Raw genomic sequence first — 13,667 nt, forward strand, 5'->3', positions numbered from 1 at the left:
ATCAGCATGCTGTAAATGAGGCTTTTAAGCCCATTTCTTAAAGATTTGAGATTCTTGTATCATCAGATGGCTTACATGTGCTTATTAAAGCCTTAGTGTGTTTTAGGGCATGTACTGGAGCTTCTGACCCTTTGTGTTCTACAGCATTTCAGTATATTCCAACTGAACATTAAGACTTGAACTAGTCAACAAGCTCTATCAAGCAACTTCGAAATGGACAAAAAATCACCCCCCTCCCCCTGATCCAAGTTCTATTCCAAATTGTTAGAAGTGATCTTCAGCTTCTCATGTACTTGCTCATTCTCTGATGGAAGTTGTTAAAGTTAGATCCCAACACTTCACATTAAGTTCTGCTCCTACACCAGTGAGGACTGGGATGCAGCAGGACTCCTTCTTGGTAAGGAAAGGAGATTTGCTCAGTCTTGCATAGTGTTATTTCTGTTGTTGGCTGTTTTAACTAGGTCTTCATTCACATCACTTTGTACCATAAATTGAAACCCAGAGAGCTAGTTGTACTAAACCCATGTAGTTTTGGTTGTGATGGAGTGCAATTCAGATTGTAACTCATAGCCAGGTATGGTCTTTGTCTGGAGCTAGCATAGGCTTAAGGAGTAATAGTGTAGGAAGGAGAAATTCCCAGTTTCGGCTTTGTTTTAGTTTTTGATTTTTTTTAGCTGTGATCCACCTATCTGCATTGCCTTAAAGATGTGTGCTCTGGCATAGCAGTGTAAGCAGTTTAATTTTAATAGCTCTTGCTGGAAGAGGTTTAGAGAAGATATGGAAAAACTTGTTTGTCTTCAGAAAGATTTCTTTTAAGTGCTCTTCTGTAACAAGTTGCTTAAATATTTAATGCAGCATAAACAAACAGGTTCTTTTACAAGGAATACCTTCATTAAATATCTATTCAAAGGAGATGCATATATTCTATAACATGATGGCAGGATTGGAAGGTGCTTATCTAAGGAACAGGAGATGTATTGTACAATATGATTGGCAAATAGATATGTAAGCTTCTAGCTTGCAAATTCTTTCAGAAGAACTAATGGGATTGTAGACTTTATAAGCTTTGTAGCTGAGTATTTCAAAATCTTCACACTAAATGGAGCAAACGTAAGTTAGTGTACGTACACAAGAATATATTTTCATCATGGCTCTCAATCTTACATGTGTATGTGTGCAATTGAATCTCTCATGAGGAATGTAACTTATACTGAAATTCTCTAGGCTATAAATTTTGGTAAGTGGCTATTTTCTCAAGTTCTATGTCCTGTATGTATTACTTTCTGTAAATCTGCTTTTTCAAATGTTCCTTTCCCTGAACAACCTCTCTGACTTGCAGGAGACAACCAAGGATCCCTTTTAGTTCCTCATCTGTCTCCAAATTCTTCTCATAAGTGCTTGTCCATGAACTGCTTGCTCCCCCTTTTCTTTAATGCTACCTATAGTGCACTTCATATGTGGTAGCTTGTTCCCATGCTGCTTGCCCTGAGTGGTGATGCTTGTTCTCAGGCTTCTTTGACTGCTAGGTTACATAATTCTGGTTTGAGATGCATGGTCAGAAGAATCCATGAGACTCTTCTGACCACAACTACAGGGTTATGTCTCTGTTTCCAGCTTTTTTGCATAGCCAGTATGGAATCTGGGAAGCAGGGTGAACAGGAGAAGGGTTGAAAATACTGCTAAAGGGAAATACCATACTGTGGAAGTCCCAAAAGCTGCTCCTGTCCAATCTTACTTCAGATTATTTTGGGAATGATCCTTCCTGGTCTTAAAAATCTGAGACTTGTTTTCCACTAGACTGATCCAGTTTCTGCTCCTTTAGTGACTGTTGTAAGGCTCAAAAGCACATAAGATTTGGTGCAGTTGGCTTTTCTTTTAGAAAATACTTCGTTGCTCAAGTCTGTTACTCCCTCTGAATCAGTTACATTTGGGAGCAAAATCTAGGTGGAACAGAAAGCTGTGACACTGTAGGCAGCTGCATCTTATGATGCCTCGGTTATCAGATTTTTACTGTCAAAGCTGTTTTGTACCCCCTCCCTCCTAATTACCAATTGCTGCACTACTGGAGTCCAATCTCAGCTACGGAGAAAATGATTGAGAGGGGTGAAATAAAGTTCTGTACTGGAGTTAATGCTCTTATCTGTTAACTGTATAACTGGTCTTTTTTGTAAATGATGGAGAATGTCTTGAAGAATTGAATAGCAAGTCTGGGCAGTCATTCAGCAATCAACAGCCCTGTGACACCAGAGGCTGGAATAGGCATTGTAAGCTTTTTTGCTTGCTCTACCCATCCCCACCCCTTGCCCATCCACACTGCCTTTAATGAAATGTACTCTTTTGAGTTCTCTGCTTTTTTTAAGATGGATTTCACACCTATTTATGATTTCTTTCCCCCTTGCCTCCCTTGCAATAAGTAGTAGTATAGTGTTGCCTTCTGTAAAATACATATGGGATTGATGTCAGATAAAATCCTGATAATGGGAATGAGCCTTTAAAATAGTTTTTTCTTTGATTTCTGTGCTTGAAAGATCTGTTAGTTCTTGGAACGTCTCAGAATAACAATTTTCTGCTTTTTTAAACTGGAAGAACTTTCTATGAATTCTACCTTTGGTACCATCTCTTAAAGTTTTTCTCAGGAATTCCTAGATAATACCTAAAGTATGATTCCTTTTAAGCATGGAATTCAAAATATAGTGAGTAATCTAATTGGTTATTGCCAAATAAATATTGAATTGACCGATTCTGTGGTACAGGTGGGGCTGCTGGTTTAGCAAGCCTCCTTACTGTGTTTGCTCTCTAGCTTTGTTTTATTATTTTATAGAAGTTATACAATTCTAATATAACGGTAAACAAATCCACACATTTAAGAACTTGAAAATATACAGAATCAAATCACAGTAGCTTGAGATGTAACTGGAAGATGTGTGTGAGTTTGGGGGGTTTGGGTGGGGTGGGAGGAAATCATTGCATCACTGTTCCTATTGAAGTAGCTTTACTTAAATTAGATTTTTTTGAGGAATGTTCTACTGTTACTACATAATTACTAATCACCGGGAATGACATAAAATAGACTGCCCCCAAGTCTGTGCCACTGACAATAAGCATCATTATTAAGATGATACATCAGTGATGAATATGGTTTTGGCAGCACGCATTGTCCTTGCAAAATGATAAATTTGGTTTCTCCTGTATGCTTTGCATGATGTCAAAAGCACCTCTGTTGCCTTAAAAACTGAGTATTTTTTCCTCTTGTGCAATAATCTTGCTTAGTTCTGGCTGTGGTGTCTAGTTAGCCCTGAAAAAAATCACTAGACTGCAGTGGTCAGAAAAGAGTTGGGCTTAAAAGGAACCATAAAAATGAAACAACCCTGCAGATCTATAAATATTTAAATAATTTTAAGCAAAATATCTAGGATATAGCATACTATGTAGATCCAATATCCTCAGCTAGATCAAGAGATGCTCTGTAATTGTCATGTGGTTACTGTCTTTGAGAAAGAGGAAGCAAGCCATGACTGCTTGACAGCTGTCAGTCTGTGAAGGTAAGTGTGGAAACCTCTAGTCAATAGTTACCCTTCATTAAGCACCACACCTCAAGTGGGGTTTTCATATCACAGTACTATGTCTCTGTTGAAACACTTGTAGTTATTCAGCTTTGCTCATCACCATCATACCATTTTGCTGAGGCCTGGGGAACCAGGTTTTGTTTTTTACTCAATGGTCACTTAAAATTCACCTGAGAACCACCAGCCAGGGCAGTCAAGCTCAGCCTTGTGCTAAATTTCATAATCAGTCTCTCTGTCCGGTGTAGTTAAAGTGTAACTGTCCATTTAACAGCAAAACCCCAACTCTGCTGTCTCATGTTGAAGGTAGTCACACCCTCTTGCTTCTCTTCAGAGAGCATCCATGTCACCTAGGCTGTTGTGTACCTGCTCCTGAGAGGCACAAAGTGTTGCTCCCACTCATGGGGGCTCAGGACCCTGCTCAGACCAACAGGTTGATTCCTGGCACCTGTGCCTGGCTTTCTGCAGGAGCAGAGGTCTTATCCTCCAGATCCTGAAATAAGATCTGATTGCATCATTAGGTGCTGGTATTTTATGTATTTCTGTTGGATGATATTAATATTTATGAAGTACTTTTTATTCCGAAGATAGGAAACACAGAACACTTCTGGGAGCCACTGTTCTATTACTACCTTACCTTGTAGATGAGAAAGTAAATTGACTTGCCAAAGGCCACGCACAGTCTCTGAGGAAACTGGAAATATAACATGGATCCATCAAAGGATCCTTTTACCTGCACAGTAATACCTTTTTGCTTTAGACATAATAGCAAGAATATTGGAAACATAATATTGGTCAGAACTGGAACCATTAAAGAGTAATGCAAATACAAGTAACTTTTCTGGTGCAATTATCGCATGAAAGCAACTGCAAGAAAGCACTGAAAACAGTTTGTTTCTATTAGTAAATTAATGCCTCAACTGTGCCATCTGACTGTCTGCCAACTGATTTTTGCTTAATGTTGAATGAGCTGGAGGCAGAGATAGTAGGTCCTGTGCCAGTGGTGAAGCCAGCTTGTTCCTGTAACTGTCTTCTTTCATTCTGTTTCAAATAGTCTGCCTGTGGCACTGGACTTACAAAATAAGATGTTTTCAAGTATTTCACCTACAAGAGTTCACAAGAGTGGGAACTGACTTGTAGTATTTGTGTTGCTGGGCTTCGACAGATGCACATAGAAAAGTCTAATCAGCAGAGAGAAAGTATGCCTTGTATGTATTTCTCAATTAATTTGAAAGTAAATGTTATCATCTTTAAGAGTGTGTTTTTGGCCTGTTGGGTCAGTGTTTGGTCACTTGCAACCCTCACATAGGTGTTATAAACAGGAACATTTCATGGAGGGACAGGACCTGAAATGTGAATCTTTCTCGAAAAGTATCAGACTGCTATTTTTGAAAACTGGTCTTTCTCATACTACTGCAGCAGACATGGGACATCAGCAGTCCGAAAATGAGACATCCTGAGAAATATTATGTCTGTAATGATATATTATTGATGTGTCTTCCTATTAAGTACTTTATAATTGTATTCTGTTAGGAAAGCATAGCTTTGCAGTGTTTTAGAGTGCCTAATGTGCACCACATAGTTATGTTGGCAAACACAAAAGTAGAAGGCTTCTTACAGTACAGTGCTTGCATCAATACAGCCTTGCATTTGTCATTAAAACAGCATTGTCCAGGATCTACTGCCTGCATTAAATGTTAAGGAGTGCTGTAGATAAGAATCATTTGCTAACCGCATTGCTTTTAATGCAGCTTGCTTTTCAGCTTTCCCAGTGCTCTTCCTGTTGCTATTAATGACATTTATAAAAGCTACGGATTAAATCCTCAACAAGAATAAGTAGGCACCAAAGCACATATATGGTAGTTTTCTTCGATTTACTTTGATTTCTCTTGATTATCTAGCAAAGACTTGTACGATTTTTTACACTACAAAACTGATGATCAAGAAGCAGGAATAAACACAACTTGGTGCTAGTGAGCTTTCTTGAGCAGAAAGACACAGTTGCCACTGTGCGTGTCTTAGACTGGGATGCTTATAGGTGTCTCAGCTCTTGGGTATTTTAGATTGTTGTAGTGACCACTTTAGGGTAGCTGCTTTTCCCTTGCTGCTCATAACAGTAGCAAGTCGTGAATTGCTTTGTTTGGCACGTGACATGGCATGGCTTTGCTGCCCCTTGGGTCCAAAGCCCTGCTTGCTAGCATTCTCACCCAGTGTACTGAAATGTCACAGCTGATTTTTCAATGGCCATCAAAACACAATTGTTGTTGGCATGGACCCTGAGAAGGCAGTATATAATGTAAGTAAAGGCAGTAGGTTGCCAATTTGCTAAATGTCAGGCAGTTTGAAACCCCTTTTTTTTGGGTATAGGAAATCCAGATCACAAGACCTGTGACATATTAATACAGCAAAACGGAGATTGATAGATTGATGTTGGCATGCCTCTCAGCCACCAGCTGCCTCATAATGACTCTCCCAGCTGTGATATGAGTAGGAATGATTTCTAGGCCTTGCCTTTAATTTTAGAGTGCTTATTTATTTATGTTTTGGTAATATTTTATTTAATAGCTTGTTGAATTATTCTTAGCATTCCTAACGACTTCTACAGATCTCTTTCTCTGGATCAAAGACAAGCCAGGTAATAGGTCTGAGATAAATATCTCAAAGAATTGACACCTGGTACAACTGGTCAGTGACAGCAGATGCGAGATTTAGTGGAGTAATAAGAGTCTAGACGGTTCCCTTTCTCTTTTAACTCTAAAAGTCCTACAGTGGGTCAGTGTTGGAATCTGAATCATGACTGGTGATGAATGGAGGTCAGAAGCACAGAAGGCATGCTGACTTCTTCTGTTTCCTTCACCATATTTATTCATCATGCACAACAGGATACAGTGCTGCCACCGGCCTGCTGATGCTATCCTGCAGTCATCGTAGCCAGAAACACTTGCTAGCCCTACTGGTACCCACTCCTCTTGAGGGGGAGCAGAGCTGAGGGTTGCTGATGAGTGAGCCATCTGTTCCAGCATTTAACAAGCTTCTTTCAGAGCTTTGTGCTCTTATATAGCTAAGCTGTTATTAGGTGGGGAGTCAGTGCAGCATCAACACTACAGCAGTAACTTTCATAGCTTCTAATTCTGCAATCCCTGTGTCACTGCCCTCTGAGAGACCTCCCCAAGTTTCAGGGCTGTTTGGGCAAAACTGAATGTTGCTGCTTGGATGATAAACAACTGAGAAAGAGTTGAGTAGAGCTGGAGAAAGGGTTGATGTTGCATGAGTTGCTCCCAGGGAAGGGAGAGGTGCATCTCTCCTTCTCTCAGCTGATGTTTCACAGTCTCCAGCTCCCCAGCAGCAGCAGTGCCAGGAGCAAGCCTGATTGTTTTGTGCATTCCTGTGTCTTGGGAAGAGCAGCAGAGCTAAGGGAGTGTGTGTGTGTGTTTGGGTCAAACGTTTAGCTGCTGGTGGTTGTAGTTTGTCACACCTGGTAGCGTGGTGGCTTCTGTTTCTTGGCTTTAGGCCTTTCCCACATAAGGAAATGAGACAAAAATTTGGGGGTGTGGGGAAACTAGTCATCTGTAAGGCTAGAGAATTAACTTTTGTGGCTTATTCATAATTTTTTTCCAGATGAATTCTGGGGGAAAACAAGGACTCTTATTTTCATCTCCCTTTTGACAACGTTCTTCCCCATGCCCCCCGTATTTAATAACCAAACAATGTAGATTAATCAGGGCTTATTCCCACATAACTAAGTATTCATGTGTGTTTGTTAGCTTTTGAGTTTTTGTGTCTTGGTGGTTGTTTTAAGCTTGTAGTTATGTGAACTTGACTATGAAAAATAAAAACACTTAAAGATTAATGTCTCAAACCATCATTGGCTTCATTCCTGCCTTTTCACTACTCTTATTCTTTATTCCTATCAGAGGCAGAATGGAACAAACGCTGCTTTCAATTTGTGCTCTTTCAGAGAATGGACTTTTTCTTTCTGAAAACTTTAGATGTGATTGTTCGGTCTTTGTATTGGCTTGATTGTCTTCTATTGCAGTGTCATGGTTTCCATAATATCCCTTTTTAATAGTATGATGACCAGAACAGTACAGAGCAAGCTTTCAGATGTCTGGAATGATTCTCTGAGGTGTGTGAATTGAAGCACCATAGGACCTGATACTTTCACTTTTTTCTTCTTAGTGCTGTCGCAGACTTCAGAGTCTGAGTCGCTGGATCTGAAGAAATTCTAAGACAAATAATCTTCTGCTTTGAGGCTGGGGAAATAAGAAAGATGAGTAGGAAGGAAAGAAAATCAACTGTATTCTGGTTCTTATTTTCTGATTGTCAGCAGCTGATTAAAAATCCATTAACTTATTATTTCCATCTAGGTCAGAAATAGATCCATATGATAAAAGATCTAAATTGCATTTAAGACCTGGATGGGATTCCAGACTACTACTTAAACTGGAACAGGAGGGATTTAAAAGGAAAAACTTTCCAGCTGGGCAATTGAAGCTGACAGTACCTCTGCAGGTACCTGCTTGTGAATGAAAAGTTATCTGGAGCCTGGTTAGTCTGTTGCTTTGAGAACTCATTTTGTGGGAAGATTGGCATAATAATGGTTGACTACCTCTTGCTGCATATTGCCAAACTGCCTGTATTTCATAACTAGAAATTCTAGTAACTTTTTCAATACTTTTGAATGTTGCTCTTAAATGAACATATTGAATTTAAATCTGTCCCAGTTCTTACCTTCTGAGTTCCTGTTCCTCATCACTTTGTAATTATTTGTTCAGTTTAAGTATTTCATCATCATAAACTAACCTATATTTTGTGCAATATGCCAGAAATCATAGGTTAAAGATATAAAATGTTGAGTTTGGGTTCAGCTCAAAGAGTGCTGGGTCCTGCTTTAGACCTTTAAGATTCTCAAGCTTAACTCGGAAGACGAGAAATCTGTGCTCAAATTTAGGGATGATGTACATAAATTGTTACTGGAATGGATGTCAGAGGACTCTCTAGGGTGGAGAAGACGCAAGTCTTCCTGTATGGTGACAGTCATATTCTCTAGTCTGGAGTCCCTTGTAGTTGGGACTAACTGGTACTAGGGATGTCTATGTACCTGACAGGCAGCTTGTGGTATAAAGGTTAAAGGGGCGGGGGGGAACTGTTTTAATAGAACTATAAAATCATAATGTATAAATTGAGGTTGAGAACAACAAAACTAGCAGGAGAGACAAAAGTCACTGATTACCTCTGAGCTGTCTGAGAGCTGGTTCACCTGGATGGGTGGATCAGAGGGGGTGTGATGCCAGAGCTGCTGATGCTTAGGCTGACACACCCTGTCCCCAGCTGCTTTCATTTCCATTTTGTTTCTGTGTTTCTTGCAGTTTTCTGCTTTACCCCTTTATTAAATACCACTGAGATGCATCCTATCTTATGAACACTAAGTGAGCTCATTGCCTGCTTCTCCTGGATGTGTAGAAACTTTTCTTAGCCAGCTCCCTTTCCTCTGGGAGAAGAGAATACTTGCCAGGAATGGTGCATAACTCTCTAGGACTTGTCCAAGGGTGGTCCCCTTCAGTGTATCTCTGCATTTTCATTATTTTTTCTGCTTGTCTTCTGGAATACTTGATTTCCATTTGAGGCATGTATTAATGTATTTCTGAGCATAAGCAAATGCCTCTGAAATCTGTGCATATAGTTCATTGGCTTTAATGGTTTGGATCAATTCCTGATGAGTACTTGCTTTCCTGCTGCCTTTCTGAACTGTCATTTTAGATAACTCCTCTCCTTTAAAAGTAGGAACAAAATCTAGCTTTCTGGCTTTTTTTAATCAGCTTCTCATAGGTAGATGCTTTTGTTAGTGAACCCAAGAGAGGATCACATTGGTAAATAACAATTTAATTAAGTTTATAGTCTGAGCTTTCTAGGCAGTGTGACAACAAAGCTAAACCCATTAGAACATCCTACAGATAAAACACTAAAGGTATAAACTGTGTGGATAACCAGCATTAAATCATGCTGAGTACATGCTGAAGCAGACTGTAAGATACAGCCAGGACCCTACTCTGCTGCACCAGAACACAAATTCATTAGAGGGTGCCCTATGCATAAGCCAGGGGGCTTTCAAATAGCTTCACTTGCTCTTAGATGCCCAGCTTCTGATTCAGCAGGGTTGGAGTAAAGAAATTTGTTGGAAAGCCAAAAAATGAATTATCAGCAGTTCTTTCAAATTATTCCAGGATTAATTTTCAATGAAAATGGTATTTGTTGCCTCAAATGGAGATGGTAGGTGGGGTCTCCTTCCATGTTTGATTTGGGGAAGGTGCTGCTGCTGTAGAGAAAGAGTAAGGCTCTTCAGCAGCTACACTGCTTCTTATGGCAGGCTAAAAAGGGGAGGGTAATACTAGAGCCATGCTGCTTATAGCCTATAGACAGCTTTTCAAAAATAATAGCAACTTCCATGTTATGAGCATCTGCCATGGAGGCATACAGCAGTAAGCTTTTAAGAAGCACTGGAGTGGTGACAGCTCAAAGGAAATGTCAGCTATCTGGGACAGGGCAGAATATGCGCTTTCCTAATTATTTTGGACAGCAATGAAAGCCACCCATCCTAGTCTGCCTGTTAAGACAGGCAGGCTAGAGCATTAACAGGCACACAGAGCACCTAGCCAACTTTGGGGGAGGGAGGGAGAATTTCAAATACTAGCTTTAATGTCATGTGTGTTGCTTGTCTACAACTGTTTTTCAATAGATGCTCCAACAAGTAGATTTCAAAGCTGCCTGCCTGAACAGAGAGTGAGTGTTTCAGGAAGATTTGAAATTGAATTTTGTATGTTAGTTCAGATATTACTTACTCTTCTTCGGAGCTAAAGAAACTGTTAAGATTCAGAAGCCTTCCTATGGCATGCCTTCGAATACAGATCCAAATCTTTGCAAGGCCCTGGGTGTTAGCAGTTTTTAACTTGGAGATACAAGCTCTGGGTTTTCAGGCAGCTGAATTGTATGTTTCAGAATACTTACAAAGATGGAAAGGAAGCAGTGATCTTCAAATAAACTATTTAGTATCTTCAGGAAATTAGGATATACCCAGTGTGCTGCTCAGCAATTGTTCTGCCACATGTAATTCTCAGAGTCACTTGCCACCAAATAAATGTTCTCCCTTTTGCCCTTGGTGGATGCCATGTATCGGATTCTTCAAAACATGCTGCTAATCCTCTGTTGCTAATGCTGAGGTCGAGGGGAATACCGTGAGTCACCCTGGTAAGCATCACATTGATCTGAAGAAAACGGAATGTTTACAGAGATGTACAACTTTAATTTTATTATAGGTTTTAACCTAAATGTGCTGTCTCTCCTCTTTTGCTTTTGTAATCTGAGATTTATAAAAATGGTACTAACATATGTTTACTTGAAGTGACTTGTTTGGACTATTGGAAGCATCACTTCTAAAGAAAACTTCAAAGATTTTGGCCCAAATAAGCAATGGAATAATACAATAAAAAGCAAGCCCAGTAACTGCATGCAGTATCATGTCTCTAGGACAATATATGCAGCTCTAGAGGTGGATTTCACTGAAAGTGAAAGTGGGGGAGGGCAAGCCAGTGGCAAAGCAGTGATATCGCTGGAGAGCCGACAGCTATGACTCTGAAGGTCATTACCATGACATTATCATTATCTGGGCAGGATTAAATTATGTCCAGAACTAATTATATTGTCCTTTCCAGAAATAGTCCAAAAATACTTCTGGTAAATGTCGAAAATACGGTTCAACATTTTGATTATTGGAGCTTGTCATTCAGTAAGGGGTGTGTGTACTCTCACAATGTAATGAATTGAAAGGAAGCCTCTAGAAGTGAGTTGTGTTGGAATATTTCATACTCCTCAATCTACACGCCCCAGTGAAACTCGGATGGATAGAGATACAAGGAGTATGAAGACCCAAGTAGATGCTGCAGTCATCCTTTTCAAGAGGGGGAATAACTGTTTCTACCTCTTCTGCCAAAGCTGTGTTTGTCATCTCAAACCTTCCATTCGTGCATCCTCTTACCAACTTGCTGTACTTCAAGTACTTTGCCCAACATGTCTTCAGAACAGATTTTCAAAGTACTTTTGCAAAGTACTTTTGTGATCTACCTTCTCAGCTGTTGCTTTTCAGTCTCTTTATTGTGTATTTTTCTTGTATACCCATTATTGTTATGCCATGCTTATGTCTGTGCCTTATATTTGATTGTTTTCTGCACTTATCTGTTTATCTACGTTGGACTTTTCCCAGTGTTACTACCTCCTTTGCTAGAATACTTGCCAGAGGCATAGTTGAATTTATCTCTGAACAATTTCAATTTCCTTTCTGTAGCTTTTGCTGTATTGCTTTATCCTTATATGTGTTTCTTTCAGCTTTCTTCTATTTGTCCACAGTGTGCTGTGCTGAAATTCAGCATCTTTATTTATCCCTGTTTGAGCCTGTTTGTTTATGGTTACAAACACAACTGTATTACAGGTGTAGCTTAAAAGTTACCTCATCTGTTCATAACAGCAGTGGGATTTTCAGGATTTTGGAACCAATTTACTTTCAAAGGAAGTGCCTTGCGGTATATCCAGAAATGCCAGAGTTCATCTTGTAGTATGTAGCTGGCTGGCAGCTGAGATGGATTTCCTCTTTTTTCCTTATTTTAGTCCAGCTTCTTCCACTCTTTCCTCTCATTTCTCCCACTTTTGTGAGAATCCCTGCTATCAACTGTGGTGTCTAGCTAAAACTCCCATTTGTATTTTTATATTTGGCACCTTTTTTATTTTAACTGCAGCAAGAGTTCTCGCAGAAGTGTGTGCAAGAATAAGCACTTGTGGGCAGGGTTGGCTATGGAAAAGGTAGAGAGATGGCTCCACTGTTTCCAGAGACTTACAAAGCTTTGCTGGGGGAGACTGGGAAGCAGAGGGAAGAATGGAAGCAATGGGGAGAGCAAGAAGTTGCTTATGAGTGGCTGTCTTATCCTCTCAGATGGCCAGGACAGTTGTTGCTTGTTACTACCAGAGCAAATCCAGAGTCTGTGTATTTTCTACTCTCCATTTCTGTGCCCAGTTCCTACAGAATTCCTTCTTTTCCCTTGCTCTTGTTTGCGGTCTTCTCCCTATACCTCAGTTGCCTAAATTTCAAAAACGTTACCCCCTTTAGAGAAGGGGGAACATGCTCTTTGCTTTAAAACAGTAATACTCCCCAAACCCCACTACTCTCTCTAAAACTTTGCCTAGTATCTGTGAAAATCATAGGTGAAGTACAATGTGGTAAGCTGGCTCTTAACATCGGCAGCTTTATTCTCAGGGCTCTGCCCACCATGCAGGCTTCATGTACTTTGTTAATGTTTTCAAGGGAAAAAATAGTTAATCACCCTATACTGTGAAATCACAAACTTTCTATAATTTCATGCTCTTAATCAAACAGACATCCTCTCTGACCTTGAGAGAGATGAGTGGCAGCAATGGTGGGGAGTTGTGGAGGGGGGAGGAAAAAAAAATGCAAAACCACTACATCACTGCATCTCCCTCATGTCTCCCTCCCATAGTAAAAAGCCAGTAGCAGCTGCAGCTAATATCCAACTGTTCAGTGGTGACAAATGAGAAAACAAAGCCTGCATGCTCTTAGCACATCAGGAAATGTATCTGGTGTCTTAAGGATTCCTTGCAGCTCCTCTGGACCTAAGTGGTATACTATCTCTTTCTGGGCTCTGAGGCCTACATGTTATCAGGACTTAAGTACTTAGACCCACCTGAGCACTTAAGAGAAGTGTATCCCCACAAAGTATGCATTAGCCCCCTTCTATCTTTCAGTTTGCCCCATTCGGCTGTAAACAATGTTCCTTGCTAAATATTTGCAAAGTACTTAGTGCACTGGGATTGTATTCCTTAACTGTTGGATGTTCATCTGATTACAAATAATGTGGCTAAGTCTCTTTTCTCAAATCAATACTAACACCGGGAATGGAATATGTTACCCTAAGCTTCTTATAAATAAATAAAAAAAACTTTATTCTCTGTACACAAGGAGGGGGAAAAAAATCTTTGTAGTCAATTTATGCATTTGTTCTAGAACAGCGAGACACTTATTCATAAGGTTCAGTGTTTGTG

At 39.9% G+C, this 13,667-nt stretch overlaps 1 protein-coding gene across 2 annotated transcripts in view; it reads left to right on the forward strand.

Annotated features, from left to right (window-relative positions):
• The window catches only part of DMD (dystrophin), a 1,241,121-nt gene that overhangs the window by 15,671 nt on the left and 1,211,783 nt on the right, over positions 1-13,667 (forward strand). The window lies entirely within an intron of this gene.

Source organism: Anser brachyrhynchus, assembly GCF_964034855.1.
Source record: "Anser brachyrhynchus genome assembly, chromosome: 1".
Lineage (NCBI taxonomy): Eukaryota > Metazoa > Chordata > Aves > Anseriformes > Anatidae > Anser > Anser brachyrhynchus.